A 26956-nucleotide genomic window follows, 5' to 3' on the forward strand; every position below is an offset into this window, starting at 1 on the left:
CTCGAAAGGGGGCGGGTATCTTTGTCACAATTTTTTTTTATTACTGTATTAGATGAAACCATTCCTCAGTGCTCTGTCTGTATACTATCAAATATTTATTTAGAGCTTCTCAAATATAGAAAACTACAAAATTGATTTATGGTTATTTGAACTGTCTTTCAGGGCTGCAGACAAATTACAGAGGGTACATGACTTGTCTGCCTTCCATCAGATGACCCTGGAAGAAATGATGAGTCTAGTTTTGTTTGAAGTAAAATAGATACATTATCAAGTCTTAGGGTTTTCAGGGTTGCCCCCACACCCCTCCCCACCCACATTGATTCCTTATCTGATTTGTTCAGAAATGAAGTGATTAACAGTAAGTCTTAGTTATAAATTCCAGGAAAAAATAAACAAACCAGAAAACAAACCCTTCACCTTTTTCTAAACAATAGACCTGGCTCCCTATTAAAATATTCAACCTTCTCTTTCAAGGCCTATGAAATATTTAAGTTTCCTAACTTCTCTCTTCTCTAGCAACTCCAAAATACCACTTTTGCACGTATGAATGTGGCAACAGAATTGTGTAAATGTCAAAATGAATTTCTTTCCACTTTCATTTTCAAGTTCTCAGTGGAAAGCGCCCAAGGCTCCCTGCCATATTCACAAATCCCCCAAATTAAACCTAGTTGCCAAACCTGGGTCAGAAACCCAGTTCCTTCTGTTTCCTTGATCAAATGGGGAAAGGGAAATTCAGGTCCATTCAGCAAACATTTATTTAGCACCTACTGTGTGCCAGACTCCATACTAGAAGTAAGGAGACCCAAAGATGAAAAAGAAATCTTCTCTGACTTTGAGGAGTTTATGTATGACTGGAGGGGTATGAAATGTGCACAGATGATGTAAACAAGATAGAAAATTCATTTGAAGAGGGCTAGAGAATTAACTCTGTGTTCAAGACAAATAAAATTCATTTAAAAATTGTTGATCCAAAGAAAAGATTTATTACCAAGTTTGCTGGAATCTATCCTAGGGAATCTGAAAAACTTCATGTGTAAGGTTTTTTTTTCTCTTCATCTAAGTTTTCTACCAAACTCATAAAAATGCATCCATGGTTTCTTCCCTCCTCCCACTTCCAACACCTCTGTTCTCACCCTTCTTAGCTTCATTCTGGATTATTGTGAACATTCCCCAGTGGGTCTCCCCATGTCTGATATCCACCACCTCATTCCTCCACACCCCACCATGGTCAAACCAATCTCCCTGATAGGCAGCTGTGGTCCTGCTACTACTCCTCTGGTCAAAGTCCTTTCTCTGATGCCTGCTGAAAAGGCTCAAGCTCCTCTGGGCTGCACTCAGGGCCAGCCACAATGTGCCATTACTCTCCTTTTGCTTCCCTGTCTCTTCTTCCTGCCCCCTCCCTGATCTTTGTTCTAGTTAGACATGTATAGCTCACCATGTTCGAGATGCACCACGTCCTTGCCTCCCTTTTTTCCTTTTGCTCCTCTGGCTCCTGTTGGCTAGAAAAGCCCTCTCCTTTATCTCTTCTCTGTTCCCTGATACAGATGACTGAATTTCTCCAGTAACACCAAACCTCTAAATTCTACCTCGTCCAAAAAGTTTTTTTATTCTTCTCATCTCCTCAGTCATTAATGGCACTCTCCACTTTGGGCTTCACATATTTCTTTATTAATTTTTTTCATCTTTTATGCCCTTAAAGAAGGAAATAAGTATCTATTAAGCCCCTACTGTGTACCAAATACCACACTAAACATTTTACAGATATCTCATTTGATCCTGACTACAACCCTGGAGGGAAGATGTTATTATTATCTCCATTTTATAGTTGAGGAAACTGAGGCAGACAGAAGTGAAGATTGCCCAGGGTCACACAGCTAACAAGTATATGGGGCTGGATGGTATAGTCTGTAGTCTAGTTTCTTGTAGTTATGGTACATCCCCTTTTAGACCTGAAGCTTCACGAAGGCACAAGCTGTGTTTGCCGTACTATAATCTTGGTGTCTTCTTTACAGTTATTTACATGTTGTTAGATTGGTGAGCTCCTGCACAACACGGACTCTCTTTCTCTGAATCCCCAGGCCTTAGCACAGTACCTGGCAATTAGGAGGTGCTTAATAAGTGTTTGTTGACTGATTTACTACTACCCTGCATTGTATACAGTTAACACTAAATATACATATTTAGATTTTGTTGTTGGATTAAACTGGAACCTTACAATCATTCCTAATTTTGTTGGATCCCTGTTTTATTTTTCAGTCAGCCAAATATTTGTGAAGTGCTTAATATTCTATGCGCTCCAAACTGTTCTAGGCAGAAGGAAAGCAGGAACAGCTCCTGTCCTCAAGGAGCTTACAGCCTAAAGAGGGAGACAGGATGTATACAAACAAGCACACGTGATGTGGAGGGAAGGAAACTACCAAGGGGAAGGCACCAGCAGTGTGGGGAATGTAGAAGGGAATGTTTGGGTGAAGTCTGGTAGGAAGCCATGTCATCCCATTGGAGGGAGAGCATTTCAGGCATGGAGGAAGAGCCAATGCTCAGGCTCAAAGATGGAAGATGGAGTGTTAGATGTGATGAACAGAAGGTGGGCCAGTAGAGTGTGCCTGGGGCATATAATGGAGAGTATGTGTAGAGGAGTAATTCATATGAATACCAGAAAGATGGAAAGGTACCAGGTTGCAAAAAGTTTGGGGTGGAAACTCTTCTATTCTTTCTCCTCTTGTAAAATTCTTCAAATATTTCCTTAAATCCTTTGCTCATGTGTGTGATGCATCTGAGTGTGAGTGTGCATACATATGTGTGTGTCTGTGTGTGTGCATGAATGACTTTCAGTATCTCTTGGCTCCCTTCCATTCTGACTTCATGGGTGGCCTCTTTGTCTAGGAACACATGTCCCTGGTGACATCTTTTCCACCATTTTTGGAGGGCAAGCCATTGTTGGTGATAAGCTATAGCCCACTTATACCTACTGTGTACCTTTCTATCACCCTCTGGGGATTTATAGCACACTGTCTGGCATATACCAACTACTCAATAAAGGTTTGTGACTTTTTCTAATTGTAATTCCTCCAGAATTTTCATTACTATGTCTTATAGTCATGCAAACTAATGGGAACATTGTTGGTGCTAAAGAAGTGTTTTGTTTGGAGGTAGGACAGGTGTGGGGGTTGGGATTTTGGAATCATTGAAAATCCTGCCCAGTCTTCAAACTAAAATCCAACATGATCTTCCATTAACCATCTGAGAGCCAAGAGTGGATATTTTTGTGAGGATACATTGAGGTACAAACAACTAACTTAGAAATAACACACACACATATGTATGTATGTATATAATATTACATATACACATATAAACATTTATGTATGTGTATATATATGTCTGTGTGTGTATATGTGTGTGTGTGTGCGTGTGTGTGTGTGTATAATATGTTTAAGTCAGGGCATTCCTGCAATAACTCAGATACTCTGAGGCCAGGCCGAATCAATTGATCTTGAAATGAAATTTTGAAATTTCTTGGCCTTCCTGAAAGAGCAGGACCATTAGTTGCATGACCTTGGGTGAATCACTTAACTTCTCTGTGACTTTAGAACCCCTTCGTTAAATTATGATCATACCTGCTTCCTTCAGCTTGGTGGGAAGGTATAACAAGATCACAAGGGTGGAAGCCAGTTATGCTGAAGAGGCCAGAGGTGGAAGCAATAGGTGACTCTGTTGCAGAAGAAAGTCATCTCTGGTGCTTGATTTTGGCTTGTAGTCAAAGGCTTCATGTTCCAAAGGAGTGTTCTACAAAGCATACGCTGTTGAAATGAAAGCTTTTATCAAAGCATTCTCTTCAGAGATCTAAGAAAGAGTTCAATTCTAAATGGTATATTTTGGGGTCATATGTAAATCTCAGAAAAGCCCATATTCAGCTCTAGAATGTATAATTTAAGGAGGTTTTGCAATTTTTTGATGGAGATCTTTCAGGCCAAAGTAAATGACCCCACCTGTTGTGGCCTATGTGAAATATTTTTGGAAGCAAAGAAAAGATATGAAGATTCTTGCCCAGGTTATTCTTTCTTTCCTGAGATTTCTGAAACTTGACTGCCTTGTGATCTTGGGCATTTAATGGTAGCATTATGGAACTGAATAATAGACTTGGAATCTGGAAGATCTGTGTTCAAGTTCTACCACAGATACTAATCGTTCTGTGACCTGACCAAATCATTTAATCTTGTTTTGCCTTAGTTTCCCCAGAAAGATATAATGGCCCCAGACTTCATAGGGTTGATATGAGGACCAAATGGTATAATGCACACAGAGAGCTTTGTAAACTTTAAAATCTCTAATGTATACCATCTGCTATAATTATTGTTATCATTGTAATGGGGAAGGAGGGGGCGTTACGTCAATGAAGCTTCAACAAAAGCTTAAGGTCTTCAGAGGATTAAAGACAGACTTTGAAAGGTTAGAGACAAAAAGCTTTAGATACAAAATGGACGTCTCTCTCCTTTGAAATGGTCGGAGACTCGAGTACTTTGATGTCATATGAAGAGGACAGAAAGACAATGGAAGCTTATGTGACATAGACTGCATTAATACTAGTCACTCATCAAAATGAGATTCTCAAAGATATATGGGAAGTGAAAATAACTGAACTGAAACTTAGTTCCCTTAGGAGTATGGAGTGGCTTATGGGAAGGGAGTTGCTTTTGAGCCAGGAAGAATTTGAGGATAGGAGATGCAAGCTTTCTCTCATCATGACAGTCCTGAGGGCTCAGGCTTGGAGGGGGTCCATGGGAAGATGCTTCTGAAGATCATAAGCTAAGGGTCATTGCTCTGGCTGAAAATATTTAATTAATTCATTTGATAAACATTTATTAAGAGCCTACTATCTGCTAGGCCCTTTGTTAACTCATGAAGAAACAAAGAGGCAAAACGCAGTCTCCACCCATATGATGTTTACAAGCTAATGATTTGTGGTACTCCACCTAGTTAGAGAACATTACCACCTAGCAGCCCAAGTGGCTGATGTAACTGCCCATCAGAAAGCAAGCCCAAGAGACCAGTGAATCAACCCATCCCTTGGAGATGCCATACTCTGAAAAGAGACCAGAAGCCAAGTTTGACACTGAGCCAGTGCTCACTGGCTGCCCAGTCAAGTCTAGCAGCAGCAGAGCCTTGTGGGGAGACAGCACAGCCCCCAAATGACCTGTCTGACACAGTAGAGCAGCCAACTGGCCCATCCAAACAAAGATACCACATCCCAGTAGGAACAAGCCCAGATGATCTACAAGTATAACATAGACAATGAACCTAACCCAGCTTAACAGAGGAGTAACTTGTAGTCAATTTCTTGAGAACCCTCTGGAGAGAAAAGGACATTGAAACATTGCACTTCTGTAGGTGTGAGCTACCTTACCCATATATGCTCCTTATCATGTTTGCACCCCCTCTCCCTCCTTCCCTTATTGTGGGAAAATATGTCTCTGGTGTGGCGAGTTGTGTCTATCAGCTGACTGTTAAAGAGAAGCACACTGGTGGGGGCTTATGAACCAGTGTTTAGGAAGATGGCTAACACACAGCATCACTCCTCGAATGCTGAGATTAGTAACAGCCACCTTTCTTGGAATGCAACCTGCCAATGGCAATGTGGGTTAGGTCCTGGGGGCATTGCATCATTATTCTCTCTCAGTTCAGTTTGAACAAGCATTTATTATTTGCCAGACCCTTTTCTAGGGGATACAAAAAAAATGGATGCAAGAGTTGAGAGTTGTCTCTGACCTTATTTCTAGCATCACTGTTTTGTAGATGCTTTCTCACTTTTCGCTGTGAGGCTGTATATTGCTTAAGCAAAAGATCTGTGTCTTATTCCTTCCTAGGAAAGATCAGAGAGAACAGGATGGATCTGAGAAATGTTTCTGAGGTAGGATCAATGAGAAGAAGACATAATTAATAGCTAGTTTGCTAATTAACCAAAATGTATTTATTCAACTCTCTGTGCTTAGCACTATGTCTGTATAGAGAGGAGCAAGGCCTAACCCTGCTCTCAGGGGGCTTACAGCCCAGCTTGAGAGAGAACATTAGAACATGAAACAAGGATTCTTTATGTGGTTCATCAATTAAATGGCACATCAGAAGCTACAGCTTATAAATCATAAAGAATGAGGAGCTGAGGGAGACCTGGAATGAGGGGCCAGGGAGCTGCAAGGGGCCTGTGGAAGCTGCAGTACTTGAGCTTGGTCTTTGCAGAATTATAATGACAATTATATAAGAATTATAATGATAATAATAATGTAGAATTATCACAGGCAGTAAGGAGTAGGATGGAGTTCCAGTCAAATGAAACCTAAGTGCATGAATGCTGTTGGAATAAGCCTGGGGTGTCTGTAGGACAGGGAGAGAGATCTTTTGACTATCACAGAGACTGGCATCCTTTGACTTGATCCAAAGGTGTTAGAACAGAGAGGCTCCCACTGATGCTTCTGGGGTTCTCTTGGATTCTTATGAACTCTCAGGAAATCCTGAGGTCAAAAATTTTCTCTATTTACTAGTCATAATAATAGTTGCTGACATTTATGTAGTGCTGTGAGGTCTACAAAACTCTTTGCTGGTAGTAGCTCATCTTCTCACAACCCTGCAAGGCAGGTACTACTGTTATCCCCTTTTTACAGATGAGGAAACTGAGGCAAGCAGAAGGTAAGTGACTTGCCCAGGGTCACACAGCTAGTAAGCATCTCAGACTGGATTTGAATTCAAACCTTTCTGACTCCAGCACTCTATCCACTGTGCTACCAGTTGCACTCTCTAGGCCAAGGATCAAAGTATCATAGATTTATAACTGGAAGGGACCTTGAAAGACATCTACTCCTCTTTTTACAGATGATGAAACTGAGGCAAACAGGATTAAATGATTTGCCCAGGGTTACCCCGCTAGGAAGTGTCCAAGTTCCTCCTGACTCAGAGTCCAAAGTTTTATCCACTGTACCACACTGTCTCTTGACACCATCTTTGATGCTGGGAGGTCTGCATAGCACCCTAAGTACCAATTTATCCCACTGATCAGTTTTTCCAAAAGCAAACAGTGTCACAAGTCCCAGTATACACCAACATGACTCAGTAAGATGAAGACCTGGAGGTACAGCTCAAGGAATTTATACCTGTGCCCAGTTGTTGGCTGAGCATTCTAGGAAAGCTAAGTGTCTTCTCTAACTGGCAGGAGGTGGCAGGGGGTTAGGGTTGGGATCTTATAAAGCAGCGATGATTGCCCAGAAGAAGCCCATCTGTTCATCCATCCTGAGCCCACACACTCGGTACCCAAGTGACATTAGCAGCTGCTCAAGTGAAGCATACCAGTAGCAGAGGCTGCTCAGAATTTCCCCTGAAATACTTTGAGTTGCCCCATTTGGAGCTTGGGGGCTACTTAAATGGACTAATCAGTTCAGCTGGGGGACCAGGATGTTTTTCTCTTATTATCATTTTGTTAACTTTCTGAAAACAGACCATGGGGATAGCTGGGCGTCCTAGCATCTGCTGCATATGATTATCAACTCTCCCGTTTTCTCTAGTCTCAAGCCTTTATTATTTACTGTCCTTCTTGTCCCTTCATCCCACAATCTGAATTGCTCCTTGAGGCAGAAATTGTCCAGCTTTTGTCTTTGTTTTCCAAGTGCCCAACATATCATCATCATCATCATCATCATTGAGCCTCATTTATACAGCACTTTAATGTGTGCAGAGTGCTCTACTCACACAACCATGTGAAGCAGATGCCATTATTATCCCCATTTTATAGGTGAGGAAATGATCTGATTAAAAGTGAAATGACTTGCCCAGGGTCACACAGCTAATTCAGTGTCTGAGGAAGGATTTGAATTCAAGTCTGACTTTATATTAAACACTCTCTCCCACTCTGCCGCCCTTGACTGAACTATCTTATAGGTCTAAACAGAAAAGAAGGAAAATGGCATTGACTTTGACTTCAGAAGACTTTGTTCAAATCATGCTTTTAATTCCTACTAAGTATGACTTAAGACAATTCAATAAACCTCTCTTGACCTTAGTTTCCTTCCCTATAAGATGAGGGACTAGATGGTCTTTAGTGGTTACAGTTGTCCTCTTCTTTAGAGTTATATCCATTACTGGTATTAACTAAAGGCAGAGTTTCTTCCCCTTGGTTGAGAATATGCTTAAAGCATTTAGTACAGAATGGTAATGAGAAGAGGCTGGAGACAAGAAGGGCAAATCTGGGACCATCCCAATGATCAGAGCATGAGTTGATAATGCATGGACCGAAGAGTAGAAATGCAGAACAAGGGGTATGAGAGATATTTGAAGGAAAATTTGGCATGATACATGACTGGATTTAAAAGATAAAAGAGGGAAATGCATGCAGCAAAAGAAAGAATGCTTACAGGCTTCAAGTCTGAGAGTTGAGAGTATGGTGGTTCCATTGACAGTAACTAGAAAGTTGGATGGAGGTATCTAATTTGGAGGGAGAGCGGAGTGTCAGTTTTGAGTGACTCTAACATCCAAGTACAAATGTCCAGCAGGTACTTGGAGATAATGGATTATTGTTTGACGTGTAATGTAAACTGTTCCACTCACAAAATTTTTGAATTTTTAACATAGTCTTTTTTTTTTTTATGCTTTCTAATGACACTGGAGTTTGAAAACTTTAGGAACACAGGACTTTATGAGAGTTAATCTCTAGGTTTTCTCCATGGGACTGTCCATTTCTTTATTTTTAATGTCATTCTGCTTTGTCACCCATCAGTTTTACATAGAGATGAGATGGAGTCACCAAGACTGGGGTGCTTCTCCTTATTTATCTTTAGGGAGAAAAATCTGTAGTTTACAAGTGGAATTAGGAGAGAGAGAGAGAGAGAGAGAGAGAGAGAGAGAGAGAGAGAGAGAGAGAGAGAGAGAGAGAGAGAAAGAGATCACAAATTAAACCTATTTCTAAGGAAGTTTCATCTAAAAAAACATTAAATACTACTATTGAAAATTCAGCAAATTACTGACTTAGAAGGTATAACACACTCCGTGATAGGTGAAGCTTGTTCACACTTCTGCAGGAACTGACAAATATCAAGGTTTGCCCTGTCAATTCCACAGCGATTTGTATGCTGGACTTAGAGTTAGGAAGACCTGGGTTTGGATATCACTTCAGACACCACTTGGTATCTTATGACTCTGAACCAATCACTTAAATTCCCTCAGGTTCAGTTTATAATGATAAAGAGCCATTGCAAGGTGCCAGTGAGAAAATATATGTAAAGCAATTTATAAATCTGCTATAAAAAAAAAAAGAGCAAGCTCCCACTAACCAATCAGCAAGCATTTCTTCAGTAGCTACTTTGTACCCAGCATTGTGCTAGGTATTCATCCAAGCTTTTAAGCAGTTTTAGGACTGTTATCGTTCTTTAGTCATTTTCTACCTGTATTCACAACAGAACTAAATGTACTTCAGGTCCCAGGAGTGAATTTATTAGTCAGAACAGCCTGAATGTTTCTGTTAAAAATCAACACTGGGGGAAATAAATGGAGAATGCTTTCATCCTGCTCTAAGATGACTTTGTGTTACACAATCAACCCTGTAAATATCTTCTGCAGAGTTATAAGGTATATAAGCTACTCTAAAAAACTCATAATTTGCATAATTAAATTCATCCCCATGACCAATTCTCTATCATACTGCTAAACTAAGAAAATGCAAAAAGTAAGAAAATAAAATAAAAAAACAAGCAGGTGCCCTGGATTCAGTTCAAAACATATTTGTGAAGTACCTACTGTGTGTCCAGCACTATGCTAGGTACTAGGAGTATAAAGACAAAAATGAAATAATCCCTTCCCTCAAGGAACTCACAAGATTGGGGATAAATAAATACAAAGCACGCGCAAAATTGTTCTAAACTAGCATCTGTTTAATTACATAATTCCTTAATGTTAATTACTATTTTTGATTAACTGGATATTTTGTAACTGTCCTTGACTTGTAGCTGTGTCATTTTTCCTATATTCTAAATCTGGACAAGAAGATGGGCTAGAAAACGCTGTAAAGGCTTCACTTAATGACTCAAATCTGGAGATTTCTCATTTAGGGAATATCCTCTTGGCTTCTCTGTCTTTGGATTATTTTAACCCAGAAATCACAGGGCTGGGAAAGGAAAACAAGTGAGAAGAGCAGGCTTGGGCATGCTTTCACCAAATTGCTACCCACTTTGTGAAGGAGGCTTCCAGGGTGGCTGTCATCGGTGTTATAACGTGGACAGCTCCTGGCTCTCATACAGTAGCCTGGCTGGGAAGGGGATAGGCTTTTTCAAATTGAAGGCAGCTTGCTCTCTGAACCACTTTTTAGTTCTAATTGCTTTTTTCAGAGCCTGAGTACCTGCCACTGAACAATGTTAGTCTTAAAAGACCTGTGCTAGGAAATTTACCATAAGCTCCATTTAAAGCTCCGGAACACAATAAGCTAAAAGCTTCTAGAAAGAGGTTTTGATGAAGATGACCCTGAGCATGTAGTTTAATGAGGGTCTGACTTACTCAGCCGGCGCAGCCCTTCCATGTGGACCTTACTGAAGAGCTTGCCTCTGAGAAATTTGTGATAGCATGGAAGGGAAGGGCATTAAAATCTTAGTAGACATTTTGAAACTGGTTCCAGTTGGCTTAGCATGTGGTAAATGAAAAGTTGCTTGATTAGCTAAGGAGGCATTTGTTAAGACACCCTGTCTGGCTTTGCCCATCCTCCTTTGCCCATCTCTGTTTCATCAGGTGACTACACTTAGGGCATCTAGCCAGAATCCATGGTGTAAAGGGAGAGAAGAGGAAACTGAGGCCCATGGGATTAAATGACTTGCTCAGTGTCCCACAGGTAGAAAGAGTCAGTGCTCATATTGAAACTTGGGTCCCAAATTTGACTCCAGATTCAAGATTGTCCACTGTATCTCTTTCTCACTTACTTCACCATACAATCCACTTCGTATTAGTTACCAAACATAAATCAGACTTTTAAACCTTGTCCAATGTGCTATGTGGGAGATAGCATTAACAGTGGATATACCACTAGATTTGGAGTTTGGAAGACCTGGGTTCAAATTCCACTCAGTTATTAGCCTCAGTAAGTCACATTTCCTCTCTGTTCCCTCACCTATAAAATGAGGGATTTATACTTGATGGCATCCAGGGTCCCTTCCAGTTTTAACATTTTCATGGGGGATTTAATTTTTTTTAAACTAGCTGATAATAGTTTTGTCTGTTTTCTTATCTAATGTAGTAAGGTCTATGGCTTATAGCTGTCTGTCATCTGCCTGTAAGCTTTCCGCTCTGCCTGGGATTGTAAAGGTTTTTGAAGCCCAGGATGGAGCAGCCAACCTTTTCCATGACCTCCAGAGCTTTTTTTTTTTTTTCTGATCCTGAATATAGGAAATGTTTCTTAATCACAAAGGTGAATCAGGCACTTGAGCTATGGTGAGGAAAATGAGGCTTTGTGAAAAAGCATACAGCTTTTGAAAACATCTGACCTTTAAGAGTGACTGGGATGAAAAACAGTCCAAAATGACAGAGCCAAATAAAGGTACTTGGAGAGGAGAGGCTGGTGGAGAGATCTGAACGGAGAAGTTGCTCTTAGTCCTAAATGTTCAAATTAAGCTGTTGGGGGGAAATAGAACATTATTCTGGTGGACTTGTTTCAGTTTTAAAGTTAGACGCTGAACATAAAACCTTGATCCTGAACTTCTAAAAACAGTCATAGTTTTAAGGCAATAACTAGATTATGGATAATGATGTACATGAATAGTGCGAGAATCTTTATAATGAATAAATGTATTCAGTATAGCTGATGTATATTGTGTACATACTGACAGAGAGATGGATGGACAGATGGACTAATGATTATGTTGATGGAGGGGTGGATCAATAGATGATAGATGGATAGCTAGATAGATAGATATGACAAAATAGATTTTGGGCAAGCTGAAGCAGATGGGCAGGGCTTGAAGACAGTCCAGTTCACTTTCCTATCAATGATTTGTGGATGGTAGCTATTGATTAAGAACCTCACCTACCTTGGTGATGGAATTTTAGGATCTATAGTCCTCCCCTTCTTTCTTCATCTTTGAATGAGGTTGCAGGAAGGCAACATTTGAGCTCTAGAAGGTGCCTCCTGTACACATTGGTCAGTGCCTTGCTTGGCATACTGTTATACCTGTGTCCTAACCATGCTTTACTTCATTCCTGGATCATCTTCTCATCAACTGCCTTACAGACTCATGATTACTCTCTGTTCTCTCTTTCTTCTAGAATTAGAGCCATAATTGAATCAATTGGTTTCTGAGCCACCACTCCTTTATGTGCTATTGCTTCCTGTGTATAAGCTCCTATAAGCTCCTTGAGGACAGAGACTGGCATCCCTTTTGTATTTATCTTTCTTATCTAACATAGTGTTTGGTACCTCAAAATACTTTTTAAAAAATATTCATCTACTCAAAGTTGAGACAGATACTTTAAAAAATTAGTCATTCATTCAGTCATTTAAAGATGGGACAAAATTAATGTAACCATTTTTTTTTTGTACAATGGATCCCTTTGGCAATCTGATGAAGCCTATTGGCCACTTATCAGAACTATATATTTAAATTCATAAAATATAATAAGTAGCATTACAAAAGAAAAAATTGTACTAAAATACAGTTATTAAAAAAATTGTGTCTGGACATCAAGTTGAGAACTCTCAATATAAAAGATGATATTCTTACAGTTAAGGAAACTCATTTTGCTTTCTTGTGCAGGAGGGTGATCTCCAGACCAAAGCCCACAGTTTGCATCACTTTGGTAGATGTAAAATAAAGGAAGCCAATGTGAATTTGTATCTCTCTGCTCCCTGCCGTAGCTGTCTTTGGCTGTGGCTAATCTACCCCTTTCTATTCACAGTCCAGCTTTTGGTAAAGTAGATGCATGTTTAAAGCTTTATACCATTTATGAAACTCACAGACCAAGAAATGATTCCCAGACTGCTAGCAAGAGCAGTCTGACACCACATGACCCTCCCCTATAGAAGGATTCTGAAGGGAGGAGAGGGAAAGGAAGCTCTGTTGATTTCAAAACACAATACAACAAAAAGAAGCCCATACATTAACGCTAAAACCAAATTATTATTGGAGGAACAGATGACAATGGAGAAGGCAGCCACCAAATCTTCCTTTGGGTGTTCATTTATCATTAAGATGAACAACAACCCCAAGAATATCTTTACTTCCTCTCCCTCTCTGGTTCTGAAGCTTCCATCTTCTCATATCCTTAACCGTGTAAATGAGTTGTTTACTTTGTTCTTTTATTAAGAATTTGCATTGCTCTTTATAAAACAAAAAAGTGATTCCGACTTGGGTTTTTATGGCATCAAGGGTATTGGAGAAGTACTCCCTTACTGAAATATATGAGTACTTTCATTAAAGAAAAAATTGTCTGGGATAACTTAGAGTCATTTGTTATAGGTGAAGAGCCCTGGAACTCTATGTACCTATATTAGCATTAAAAATTAAGGATCCTTTGAAAAGGGATAGAATTTATTTGGACTTTGCAAATATATCCTGAGGGGTTTTGGGGAGGCCACTCTGACCCTTAGCAAGTCTACATTTCAAAACAAATCATAGAAGAAAACATGTCCATGCAGAATTTCTGTTGCTTGCCCATGCTTTGTTCGAGCTTGCCTGCGAAGTGATGATATTTTGATTCCCTCCTTTCTCCTTCCCCTCCCAGTAGTACCATTGATTAAGGCCAGACATTGCTTTTAAACTGTGTACTGTGTAAATTCTTTCTTCCTTTCTTTCCTTGAATACCCACAGGCCAAGAATACTATTGTGTTTTTGAAAAAAAAAATAGATTCATGCATTTGCAGGTAGTGTCAAATAAACTGCAAAAGAAAATTTGAGATGCACAGAGGAGGAAATTGTAAAAAAAAAATCTAGAGAGATAATGGATTCTTTCAGAGTGACACCCAAAAAAATGAAAACTGAATGGAAAAAATAGAAAGTTAAGAAAGCGCTTTCAGTTAACAGTCCAGAACAATATAATGCAGCCATGTTTAAAAAATAATTAACAGGAAAATTGCCATGGTAAATTGAAGATAAATTATCATTCCTTTCAGCATCTCCTGGTACAAAGCAGGTATTTATCTAAAGTAACACAGGTTTAGCTCTGTCAAAGCATTAAAGGCGAGATGGTTTTAAAAGGCAGTTTTCCTTTGCTGAATTTCTTAAAATCTGAAGACTAGACAAGCTAATGGATATATCAAAGACTATTTTAAGCTGCGGAGAAATGTGACAATATTGTTTTACTGAAGGGTCTCAAAGGGAGGTAGGTGCTGGGTTGAGTAAGGCCCCTTGCCCTGTGTCCCTGACTGAAGTGAATAGACATCTAAGGGTGGTCCCTTCTCCAAAGGAGGATGTCCTTTTCCTTACCCATTGCACCATCAACCCAAATGGCCAGTAAGGGAGAAAACTTTTTACATCAAAAATAAAAGAAAACATTGGTTTAATACACAGTAATAACACCAGTAGAAAGCACAGTTTGTAGCCTTTTTGAAAAGTACTTTATAGAGCTCCTGTCAGTTAAGATTTGAAAGAGATAATATTGATCGTGTAAATACTGAGAATAAAGGTGTGAGGGGACTGTGAAAGATCCAGGAAGAGAAATCTGGATAGTAATAAGGCAAATGCATGCAGCATCTCGCCTGGAGATGAGCCGGAAGGCAGCCTGTGCTTGTGAATTCTTTGTGCAGCCTTCTTTAGTTCTCTTGAGCTAACTTTTCTTTTCCTTTTAACCTTCAAATACAGAAAGCGTATGGTGACATAGTGATGCTAGTAGGTGGTAGAAATTAAAGTGGATGATCATTCACTTCAGTGACATGTTAATTTTTTCCTGTCACTGAAATCTACCAGTCACAGAATTATACGCTATATCAGGTAGAAGCCATTGTTTCTCAAGATGCTGTGACCCATCACAAACATCTTCCTGCAGAAAGAAAAAGAATCTATTTTTACAAAGAGAGACCAAGGCTAGTGTTCTTCTGAAGCCTTATCAGGACATAACTGTCACCCCCATTGTTCCCAAGTCTCAGTGTTAAAAGAAAAAAAGTCATCATTTTTACCACATTTTCCCTATTCTTTATTTAAATTTTTCAAAAAAATTGATTTATTTTTGTATCAGCTCATTTAGCTTCCCCATGTCCCATTTTATTTTTTTAAATCTCAGCAAAATTAATACACTTGACCATTTACGGCGACATGAGAAACCTCTCATAACCATATTCTCCCACTTCAGTAAAGAAAGGAAGGAATGTTAGTCACTAATTTTACCAAGACTGTACCTACAAAACTTCTCCTACTTCTGTTCTTTCCTAACTATACAATGTTAAGCAGATCATTTGGGTCTCAGTTTCCTCATTTGTAAAATGTGAAGGTTGGATAAAATGACCTCTACTATGCCTTAAATAAATGCACTATATAGAAATAGTGTGTTTATTCTTTCCGTTAGAGGTAGCCTGGTGGAGTAGATCTGCAGAGTCAGCCTTAGGGTCAGGAACCCCTGGGTTCAAGTCTATCTGACACATACTAGCTCTGTGTTCCTGGCAGTGTTCCCTAGGTGGCATGATGGATAGCCCTGGATTTTGTGTCAGTCAGATATGGGTTCAAATCCTGCCTCAGAAAGTTATTAGCTGGGTGCATCTGGACAAGCCACTTAATTTATCAGAGCCTCAATCTTCTCTGTAAAATGGGAGTGTTAAAAGAACCTACCTTCTATAAGCATCTTATAATGATTACATGTGAAGCACTTTACAAACCTTAAAATTCTGCATAAATAGTTGCTGTTATTACTGTTGTTAATTTGCTTGTCAGTGCCCTTAGGCAACTCCCTAAGCATGGAAAGTGTAGATCAATTGATGATCTGCATTTGTATATTTTTCTATTAAGAAACTCCCACCTGTGCAAGGGAGCTCACCAGTATTTATTTATCTACCTGAGCTGTGGATAGCCAAGGATCTATGACTGGAGCTCTGCCCCTCCTCTGCCTAAGAGAGAAGGGAAATTTAAAGATGATGAGATTAGAGAAAACGAGCTGAGAGGTGGCGCTGAGTTGACTTACAGTATGGCTCCTACATCAGGGAGAGCCATGACAGTACATGAAGTCACAGCCACAGCCTGCGAACCCAAGAAGATTCAGACGCATTGGCTTCTGCAAAGGGAATGAGAGATAATGGAAGTTCAGCATTGCTGCTGTCCAGATTAAGGGTGCTAGAGGCAACAGAGAAGAGGGAAAGACCAATATATTTGGAGTCAGAGGCCCCATCCTGAAATCCTATTATTCCTTTGGGCCTCAGTTTCCTCATCTGTAAAATGAGGTTGTTGGATTAGATGGTATCCAAGTTCTCTTCCAGCTATAGAGAGTAACTGAATGAAACAGGCCCATCAGAAGTCAATGCAGGATTTTAGTGTGGCTGTCCTTCCCCTTTCCCCTTTCCCTCTTACAAGACTGAGTATCCATCTTAAAACTTGTAACCTTTTTCTGTAAATCATATTAAAAAAAAAATACAGAGATTCAAGGAGTAAGTGTGCTGGTAAATATTTAACAACTGGCTCTCCAAAAACAGTTTTTAGTCTAACTTACATTATTAACATTTTCTCTGTCACTTTCTTAAGTCTAGACAATCAACAAAACAATAAATCAAGCCCTGATTTGTAGTGTTTGCCAGCTTCTGAGATGTAAATGCTCCGTTGAAATTTTAGTAATTGCTTAACTTAAGTCATTACTGATCTGTATTTATTTAATCTATTCAAAGGCAGTCCAGAGAAAAGGAATAATTAGCTACCCAAAAGGGGGTGAGGGCGTGGGGAGTGATAGTGAAAGAGAAAGAGTGAAAGGGAGAGAGAGACAGAGAAAGAGAGAGAAAAACAGAGAGAGACAGAGAGACACACACACAAACACAAACACACATGCACACGCACGCATATTCTTTCTTTAGTAGATGGTATTCCTTCCATCTAGGGGCTCAAGTTCAGCCAAGGAAATTTTCTTTTTTAATATTTTAACATTGATTTTTAAAACATTATTAAACTCCTATGAAATCAATCATCAAAATAAATATGGACTTTCCTGGATTCTCTTTAGGATTACAAGTAACAAGAGGAAGCTTGCCTTGGATACAGTGGCCTCCAGGAGCTCATTTCCTTATTATTCTCTTAGGAAGCAGTGCTGAGAACCCCAAGGCCCAGTCTCCTTGGCATGGGAGGATTGCAGGTTGATGACTAAGGGGAACGTGATAAGACCAGGGTGTGCTTAAGGAGAGGACTTGGGAAAGAAAGCCCATCCCTGACATGGTCCATGTCTGTGGGAACAGTAGTTTTCCTCTTCAGCCATAGCTCTCTAATGTTAGAGTCACATGGAATTTGGTTTATTGGTCATTTTGATGTGGGCCGATGTTTTCATCATTGTGGAAATTTACTTTGGCATATTAGCAACCCTGACACTGAGGCTTGCTCAGGTCACTCAGCAAGGATATGTTATAAGCAGGATTTGAATCCAGGTCTTCCTAACCCCCATACCTGACCTCTTTCATCTCATACAGAGACTAAGGATCAATGTTTATAACATTTAAATAGAATTAAGATTTACAAAAAACCTTAAATTCATTTTCTCATCTGAGCCTCACCACTACCTGGTAAGGTGGGTGTAACAATTAGCATTATCTTCATTTTACAGATGAGGAAACTGAAGCTTAGATAAGGTGAAAGATTGGCTCATTCCACACAGCTAGTCAGTGTGAAAGCTGAGATTCAAACAAGCCCAACATGCTGGGTTGCCCCTATGCGAAACAAAGGATCAGGCAGGTGCATGTTCATTGTAATATGAGCAGTAACAAATAGAGATGATAGTGATTCCCTTTTCCTTTTCCTCAGTGACTTATTTATCCATTCTCTCTCCCCTTGGCCGTCCAGTTAGTGTTTTCAGTTCGCCGGCATACTTTCTGAATACGAAGTAACAGCATGATTTGGGTACATGGGATACTGAGTCAGTAGCCAGAGTTGCATGAGTGAAGAAAGCATGAATCGGCCAACAGGTTTGCTAATGGAATCCAGTCACCCCAGGTAAAAGCTTAAGGTCATCAAGGATTCTACTACCATACTTGAAACCAAGATAAAAGAACATCCAGGAAATGGAAACATAAAAAAGCAAATTAGGTTTGTGTTATGTGCAGAGTATAATGATCAGGAGACAATCAATTAAGAAGATAAAAAGCAGCATTTTTAGCTCTTGTGATTTATTGGGGAAAATTAAAACAGCATCATGAGAAGACAGCTTGACACCATCACGGCCCCTTCCCCAAGGCATCGGAAATCCGGAATCAGAGCAATGTGGGAGGGGCTTGTGGGGTGTGATAAAGGGAAGTTAGAAATCTAAGACAGAAGGAAATGTAAGAAGAAAACTTCAAGAGAAAAAGGAAAATTAAATTTGGAATTATTACATGGTACAGCCCCGGAACAGATATTTCTTTCTGTTGAGTGTAGTGCATCTGACAATTTGCTCCTTCCAAGGAGCGAGATTCATTGTGGATATTCTCTCCAGGATTTGTGTTAGTTGTTAGATATGAATATAAACATATAAATATATATATATAATAAAAACATAATATATAGATAAATATAAATGTATAAATACAAATCAATATGTCAATACGTAATTTATCTATAAATGTATAAAAGGTCAGCGGCGCCTTTCCTCTCCTTCCACCAGGGGAGGCCACATTTATAAAGCAGTGGTGGCCGGGACTTTGGCTCTCAGAAATCCCACCCCAGAGCCCCAGGCCAGTTGGTGGTCACACTTTTCTTGATAGCGCTGGTTTTTTTGATTGGATTACCGTTGCTGGTACAAGAGCTTCCTTTTGGTGTGACTGTTTGCCCTTTGTTCTTGAAGAGGACCATGACATCATGGCGGTGATGCCATGACATGCAAGCAATGGAAGGAGATGGGAGTGCGGATGGCAAGGAAGATGGCAAGAGTCCTCAGTCAGCCCTGATCCCAGTGGATTGTAGTTGAATGAAATCTAAAGCGTGATCTGGGGCCAGTTGGATGTAGAGTCATAGCCCAGTTTATCCACCCTTGCCATAGAAAAGAGATCCAGAGCTGGATAGATTAACTCCTTCAAGAGGGGTGTGTGGGGGAAAGGGCTCTAGAGGTCCTCTCTGAAAGGCGGCAATTCAAGATGAGAAGGCAGGGAAGGAGCCAGGCAGACAACAAGACATTAGAGGGCCTTGGGAGTTGGACACAGAACACAACTAGAGGCAGCTAAGTAGGATAGTGAGCAGAGAAATGCATTTTTCAATCAGGATGATCTCAGTTTGAATTTATTGGTTGTGTAGCATTGGAGATAGGTAACTTTATTAACCTTTCTTCAGTTTTTATCTGTAAAATAGGGATTACAATACCCCCCCCCACATTGTTGTGAGCATCCAGTAAGATAACATGTGTAAAGTACTTTATAAACCTTAAAATACTTTATAAATCTAGTTATTATTTTTGTTACAGTTACAAAACAAGCAACCTGGAGGGGATGGCTAGATCGAGGGGAGTTTTCACACTGATGAGACCACAGATTTGTTATGGGATCCAAGATCCAGAGCAGGAAGGATCTTTAGAGGCCAACTCCCTTGTTGCCATCCTGTCCCATGGCATCGTTACTTCAGTGGAGGTCTATACTAGAGTATATAAGCACCCTCACTGTTCTTCCCATCATGCCCTTGGTCACTGGACCACCCCCTTCCCAGGTGCTGCATACTCATCCTCTGTTTCTCTGATCAGGCTGACTTTCCCCTTGCATCTCAGTTCATCTTGATGTCACAGGCAATGAAAACCCCTCAGATCTTTCTGTTTTTTTATTCTTAATTTGGACCATTTGTTGCCTAACCAGGCTTCCTGTATCCTGCACTTGTGCATTTCGCAGATATTGCTAACTCAAAATGTTTTATGTTTCTATAACTCTTAGCTCAAGTATTGATCAGTACATATTAGCTTGCAGGGCTCCCATCCAGGCGTTGCTGATTTTTAAGTTTATGATTGATGAAAGAAGTCAATAGAAGCCTTTTCAGACACTTAAAGCAAAGGATTATTCAATTTGTTGTAACTAATCCCTCCTGGCCGAGTCATCATTGTAAACAAGACCAGTAATGTACTTTTAAACATATTCTTTGCATATGGAATCAAGTAGGAGCCTGATACTTGAACCTCAAACATAATAATAAGCTCAGGCTCCTAAGAGGCACTTACCAACCATGATGAATAATATGGACTCAGGAAAAAAACATAGCTTGGAGTCTGGCTACCATTTATCTCGCAAAGTTTGGTGTTACAAGAAGGATATTTACCTTTTGGACAAGTGTGTAGACTGAAAGAATTCAAGCACAATTGATTAAGTTTTCCCACCTTCCTTTTAACAAAGAATGGGATGACTTGCATTGTGGATGACATACCAGGTATGGAGCTAGGAAGACTTGGGTTCAAATCCCTCCTCAGACTCCTGAGCTATGTGACTTTGAACAAGTTATGTCCCATTCCTGACCTCTTGTTTCCTCTCCTGTGAAATAGGGATGAAATAGCACTTGTAACTTATCTCAAAAAGTCATTGAAAGGATCAAATGAGATAATATACTAAAGCACATGCTGCCTGTAGGACATTTATGATGATTTTCCTATAGGTTGCTGGGACAAGGTGATACAATGGGAAAATCACTGGTGTTGAAGCTTGAGTGTGAATCCCAACTGAGACTTGTTCTCTAGGTAACTTTGGACCAGTCACTTAACTTCCTTGGGTCTCAGTTTCTTTAATTGTTAAAAGGACTCAGATGGTCAGTAAGTAAGCATATATTACACCAGGCACTGAGGTAAGTAGTGGGGATACAAAAAGAGATAAAAAATGATTCCTCTCCTCAAGTAGCTCACAATCTAATGGGGAGATAACAACCATAATATGTATAAACAAGTCATCTACAGGATAAAATAGCAAATCATTAAAAGAGGAAAGGTAACAGAATTAAGAGGGATTTAATAATCCCTTTCAACTATTGCTCTTTGATCCTGTATGTGACCTTGGGCAAGTCACTTAATTTCTCTTATCCTCAGTTTTCCCATTTGTAAAATGAGGGGCTTGGACTAGGATTAGCTGATCTCTGAGGTTCTGTCCACATCTAGCTCCGTGGTCCTGACTGCATGATCAGACGAGTGAAATCATACAGTGGTTCACTCTTCCTGCGGAAACACTGTAACTAGAATTTTTTTTAAATTAAGTTAACTTAAATTCACATTTATTATGCATATTACTATGCATAAGGCATGCTGAGAATTAAAAGACAAGGAAGTGAAAGTCCTTGCCCTGAAGAAATAGATGTTTTCCTTGAGTTTATATTCATTTCTTAAAGATTTAACATGTGCTCTGTGGGACAGTATAGGGTAAATGCTCTTGGAGACCACACAACCCAGGGATCAGTGTGGACTGGAGTTGTTGGGGAAGGGATTATGGAGGTGATCTAACATGGACTGAAGGATGGGACCATGGTGGGCAGGCAGAAGAAGAAAAGGGGTTCCAGGTGGAGAGGGGGAGGGGAACAGCCTGCACAAAGACTTGGGGCTGGGAAAGAACACAGAACAGCTTGTTTATCATATCAGGACCAGACAAATTCCAAGTCATGTATAAACAAAGCAGTGAATTTAGGAACAAAACTCTTGAAATTTTAAAGGCAAAGTGTAATGAACCAAAGTAAGAGAAAACCTAGAGTAGTCAGAGTCAGAAGAGCTCGGTTCAGATTTTGACTGTCATCTGCTTGCTGTGTAACTTAGGGGCTAGATCGTGTGACTTTTAACGTCTCTTCCAGTCCTAAATATTGTATCCAATGGTCCCATTTCTCCCTGCTATGCCAAATACTGACTTACATGAAGTAAAGGTAAAAATGCTGACTGACACAGTGCATATCTTATGAATTACTTTGCAATTTACAAATTAGTTAGATAATAATCATAACTAGTATTAATATGGTAAGGTTTGCCAAGAACTTTACAATATTATCTTGTTTGACCCTCACAACAACCCTTACATCTACCATTTTACAGATCCATCCATGTGACTTGCTGTATCTTTGTTTCATGTATTAAAGATAGACAGTAAGTCACATCCTTCTCAGTATTTTTAGTTCATAACATAGGGAATTTCTAGTGTGTAAATTCTCTCCACCTGTGCAGATGGACAGCTTGCCTATGATTAAGAGTCTAAAAGAATTGGCTCAAATATTGCCTGACTAAGGGAATTGCCCAATGCCGGACCACCTCACTGTGTAGCAATATTCAGGATAATAATGGCTGACATTTATCTAGCTCTTTAAAGTTTATGAAGTGCTTTTCATATGTTAACTCATCTGATCCTGGCAACAACCAGGTCATGTGGGTACCATGGGTATTATGATATAATGATGCTGTTATGTAGGTGTTGTAGCACCTGATAGAAGTCAAGCTCCTTGAGGACAGGGACTCTGGCATGTAGCAAGTACTGAAGAAATGCTTGCTGATCGAGCAATCATTATCCATATTTGACATATTAAGAAACTGAGACTTTGAAGGATTTAGTGGCTTGACCCAGTCAACCCAGCTACAAAAGGTAGAGCTGATCCTAACCTAACATCTCTGGATTCTAATGCCATTGCTCCTACCACTGGACCACACTGCTTTTCTAATCCAATTGATTCAAACACCAGTGTTGTGTTATTGTTTATTTGAAACCTTTAGTAAAAATCTTTTGAAAGTAATTTTATCACCAGGATTCCACTAAAGTGGTATCTCAAGTGAAGGGTTCTGCCACTGCCATCAGTCAGATAACCATTTGTTTATATGGTTCATTTAGGATTTAATCACAGAATCACAAGCTTTGAGCTAAAGGAACCTTACAGGTGATTGAATTCAACTCTATTTTTTTCAGCTGGGAAGGGTCTGAGGGCAGATTCAAACTCAGGTCCTCCTGACACCAAGGCTGGGGCTGTATCCGCTGCACCATCCAGCTGCCCCAAATGCCCTTATTTTAGAGAGGAGGAAATCAAAGCCCAGAGAAATTAAGGTACTTAAGCAAGGTCACATGAGGGCTGACCAAGGATTGAGCTGAACCCGTATCCCTGAGTATTACCTTGACACATCCTTTGCCTTGTTTCCTTAGACTGCTATGTGGTCAGCCCCTTGAGATCAAGGACTCTGGCTTTTGTCTGTATCACAATGTCTGGCACGTAAGAAGTGTTTAATAATGCTTATTGATTGGTTAAACTGTAACTAATATTTGCATCTAACTTTTTATGTATCTATACTTTCATTTCTTAACTATATTGGAAGCTCCTTGAAAACAGGAACCAAGGAGTCTCCATTCTACAGTAGGAAACAATATATAACTGATAAATATAGATGTTGTTGTTGGTGGTGGTCCTTCATCCTCAAACAGGATGGTGACAGCAGGGAGGTGATGTCATGACATGCAAGTGAATTGGATTTAAGTGAGGAAGGCCTGTGCAAAGTCACCAACCTCAATTTCTCCTCCAGAGCGATCTAGGTTCAGTGGTCTGATGGAGAATTTACTTACAAGATAACATACTCTCCCACTTGAAATCACTTCAGAATAAATCACTGGTAATATTAGGAAAGACTTTGGGTTAGGGGGGGTAGTATATGAGTGCTGTCTTGAGGGAAACTAGGGATTCCTGAAAGCAGAGATGAGAAGGGAGAACATTCCAGACTCAGCAGACAACCTGCGTCAAAGCTGGAGAAGGTTCAGCGTTGGGGAGGCAACCATTTGGGCTAAAGGGTACGTGCAGGAGAGCACTGCACAATAACCCTGGGAAGACAGGTCGGGGTATCAGATTGTAGAGGGATTTAAATGCCAATTCCTCCTGGCTTCTAGATTCATCCAGCCAGCCTTACCCTCATTCATGCCTTCCACATTTGAGCTTATCACTGTTCTATTACAGCTCATGATAGAATACTTAATCTGTGATCTCTCTTGGAGAAGTTAGCAGAGTTCAAGTGACATGTATGTTCTGTAATAGATATGGTAGCTTGCTGAAAACCGCTTCTAGAATGTGGAAAGAGACATTTGTGTGGCTGCTTTATAGGTCACGTTATAGGTCTAAATCTTAGACTAGGGGAAAGGTAGAGATTTAGTCATGTGCCGTTAAATTGATGTTACTAAACAAAGCAGGATTGGACAGTGGCCATTCATCTGCTCCGACGGAATTGCTTCTGCCTTCGGTGTTTGTGTTGCCTATATTTTTTATGTTGGAGGGAGGACTCACAGTTGCATATTTTTGGTACCAGCTACTGTTCATAATTTAGCTCTAGCCATTTGTATTCCATTGCCTCACCCAGCGTTCCCCTTTATTTCAGGACCACATCTCCCAATTCATTCCCATCAGGTAGGTATTCAGATAGAGGCCAACTTGTCCTCGGGAGGACAGACTGTGAATATTTGGCATTCATCTCACTCCACTGATCCATGGTCCTCTCATGCCCATGCTTCAACCTCCTGGACAGCCGAGTTCAGTTCGAGTTGTCCCCATCTGCCCAATAGCTTCTGAGAAATGGTTTTAATTTACCCCTTGCCTATCATCTGTTTCCAAACTATTTGCTTCACTATTAGGCAAAGGTATCACTAGAATGCCTTTTTGATTTATTCACATATGGAAAGGGAGGGAAGGAGAAAAAAGGGAGAGAGAGAAAGAGAGGGAGAGGGAGAGACAGAGAGAGAGAGAGAGAGAAATGGGGAGGAGAGGGGGAAGGGGAAGAGGGAGGGTGAAAGGGAGGGAGAGGGAGAGAGGAAAAGAAAAGAAAAAAAAGCAAAGATTGAGGATGAACAATTTCAGAACCAAGGATCCTTTATGTTGGGAGGTTTGATCACCTGAAAAAGCAATAATGAAAGTAAATTAACCTTGTTGCTGGCGATGAAGCTTGCTGAGGGGTTGGACTTTCCTGCATCATAGTTTTCTCTTTTTCTCTGAACTGCCTCGTTTCGCTTGAGTTTTCTTCTTCAAAGTTCCTGTATATAAAATAAGCACGAAGGTACTTAGCCCCTGCTGCTTCTATAACTACGTTTGATCAATGAGAAAGAGACAGTGTACCTAACTGATCATCTCCTTCCTTCCCCCCAAGGGCCACAACATGGTAGTTGTGGTGTTTTCATTTTGTTTTGGTTTTTGAAGTTCTTGGAGGTCATTCATATTGAAAATGTGACCAAAAATAGAAATACGTTAGCAATCATATACATCTTTAGTTCAAGGAGTAAACCAGAACACAAACAACTATAAAACAAGAACAAAACGACAAAACCGGCTTCTCGTCTTCTAGTCTCATTTTGTTATTTCTCTTCTGCGGAAATCTGTGCTGATAGAATTATAGGAGTATAGATTAAGGCTGGAAGGGACCTTAGAGGCCGTCAAGTCCAGCTAACCCAGTAATGTCACAGCTACTTAAGTGTAGGAGGGAGTTTGGATCCCAGGTCTTGTTGGCTCCAAATCCATCTCCCTGTCCACTGTGCCACCCTACCTCTATATCCCACTGCCCCTCACTGTTGCTCAGATAGCATTACCCAGTGTTTTCATTCTTTTGTAATCCTTCACTGAGGGTGTACTATTCCTATGTACTTCTCTCAAGCAATTCAGGTCAACTTTGCAAACACTGATAAAGCACCTACTATGTGGCAGGCACTGAAGGTAAAGAGACCAAACCAAAAGGACCTCTTCTTTCAGCTTCCCAGGCTGCTGGAGAAGGACAATTAACTAAATTAATGATTTTCTCTTTATCCTGTGTGTAAGTGATTTATATTTATTTACTTGCACGCTGTCTCCCTCATTAGATTGTGAGCTCCTTGAGGGCAGGGACTGTCTTTTGCCGCTTTTTGAGTTCTCAGGGTTTAGCATAGTGCCTAGCACATAGTAGGCACTTAATAAAAGTTTGATTGATTGATTGACCCAATAAATACCCAGATAAAAAACTAAAATACTTATACAAAATTAAACAAACCAACTTGATCAGGGCTGAATAAGGATTATGACTGGGGAACCAGGAAAAGCTCCTGAACTGTGCTTTGGGAGAACTAGCAATTCCAAGAGACCCAGGTAAGAAGAAAGTGCATTGCAAGATAGGGGGACCAACTGCATAAAACCATGGAGGCAGAAGATGTGTTGTTATATGCAGGTGAAAGCTAAGGGACCAACTTAATGAGAGTGCAAAGGATGAGAAGATCTGATCATTGAAGGCTGCTACTCACCATTTCTCTGATCCTTTTCAACGATAAGTACCCAGTCCTAGGAAAACTATGCTCACCCCTGAAGTTTTGCAGTAGACCCATACCATGAGAGACTTTGGGAAATCCTAAGCTCTTTACAGTTGTCCCAGAGCTGGCTACATCTTTTTAGCCCAGAAGCGTCTGTTTTGTGGAGTGAGGATTGCATGGATTTATCTGATTTAACTCTTGGTTTAGCTCCTATGCACCAGAAACAAACAAAAATATTAATATTGTCTCTTCTTGCTGAGTTTCGTACGTGTATAACAAGGGCTTAAGCCTAGTTTATTCAGTTCTCCAGTTATTCAGTTCTCCAAGCCTGTTGGTGAGAGCTTGAGAGAAGAGAGATCCTGGACTTCTGGCTTCCAGCTTTGAGAGAACATAATATCCTTGAAGGGGAGAAAGATTCCTGGGAGAAGTCAACACAGAGAGGTTCCAGCACTTAGATCATGTCCCTCTCCTCAATTTACCATCAGAGAGATGCTAGAGAATTGTCCCTTAAGTGAGATCTGGAATTCTCTCTTGATTTGAGCTGATACCTCACTTCCAGTGGGGAGACTCATTCATTTAGTGTATTTTCTGGTATATTCTCATCAGTATATCTTCTGGGGTTTGTGTTTACTG

General features: G+C 40.2%; 1 protein-coding gene and 1 long non-coding RNA gene across 9 annotated transcripts in view; both read left to right on the plus strand.

The window, feature by feature from the left end:
• Positions 1–25510, plus strand: part of LOC140497636 (uncharacterized) — an 87444-nt gene extending 61934 nt beyond the window's left edge. The window contains exon 2 of the long non-coding RNA XR_011964798.1: positions 1–25510. This exon is cut by the window's left edge and continues 44257 nt beyond it. This is a non-coding gene — a long non-coding RNA (uncharacterized lncRNA).
• FHIT (fragile histidine triad diadenosine triphosphatase) overlaps positions 1–26956 on the plus strand; it is a 1742479-nt gene that overhangs the window by 821633 nt on the left and 893890 nt on the right. The gene's annotated exons all lie outside the window — the stretch shown is intronic.

The sequence above is a fragment of the Notamacropus eugenii genome, chromosome 3, assembly GCF_028372415.1.
Source record: "Notamacropus eugenii isolate mMacEug1 chromosome 3, mMacEug1.pri_v2, whole genome shotgun sequence".
Classification (NCBI taxonomy): Eukaryota; Metazoa; Chordata; class Mammalia; order Diprotodontia; family Macropodidae; genus Notamacropus; species Notamacropus eugenii.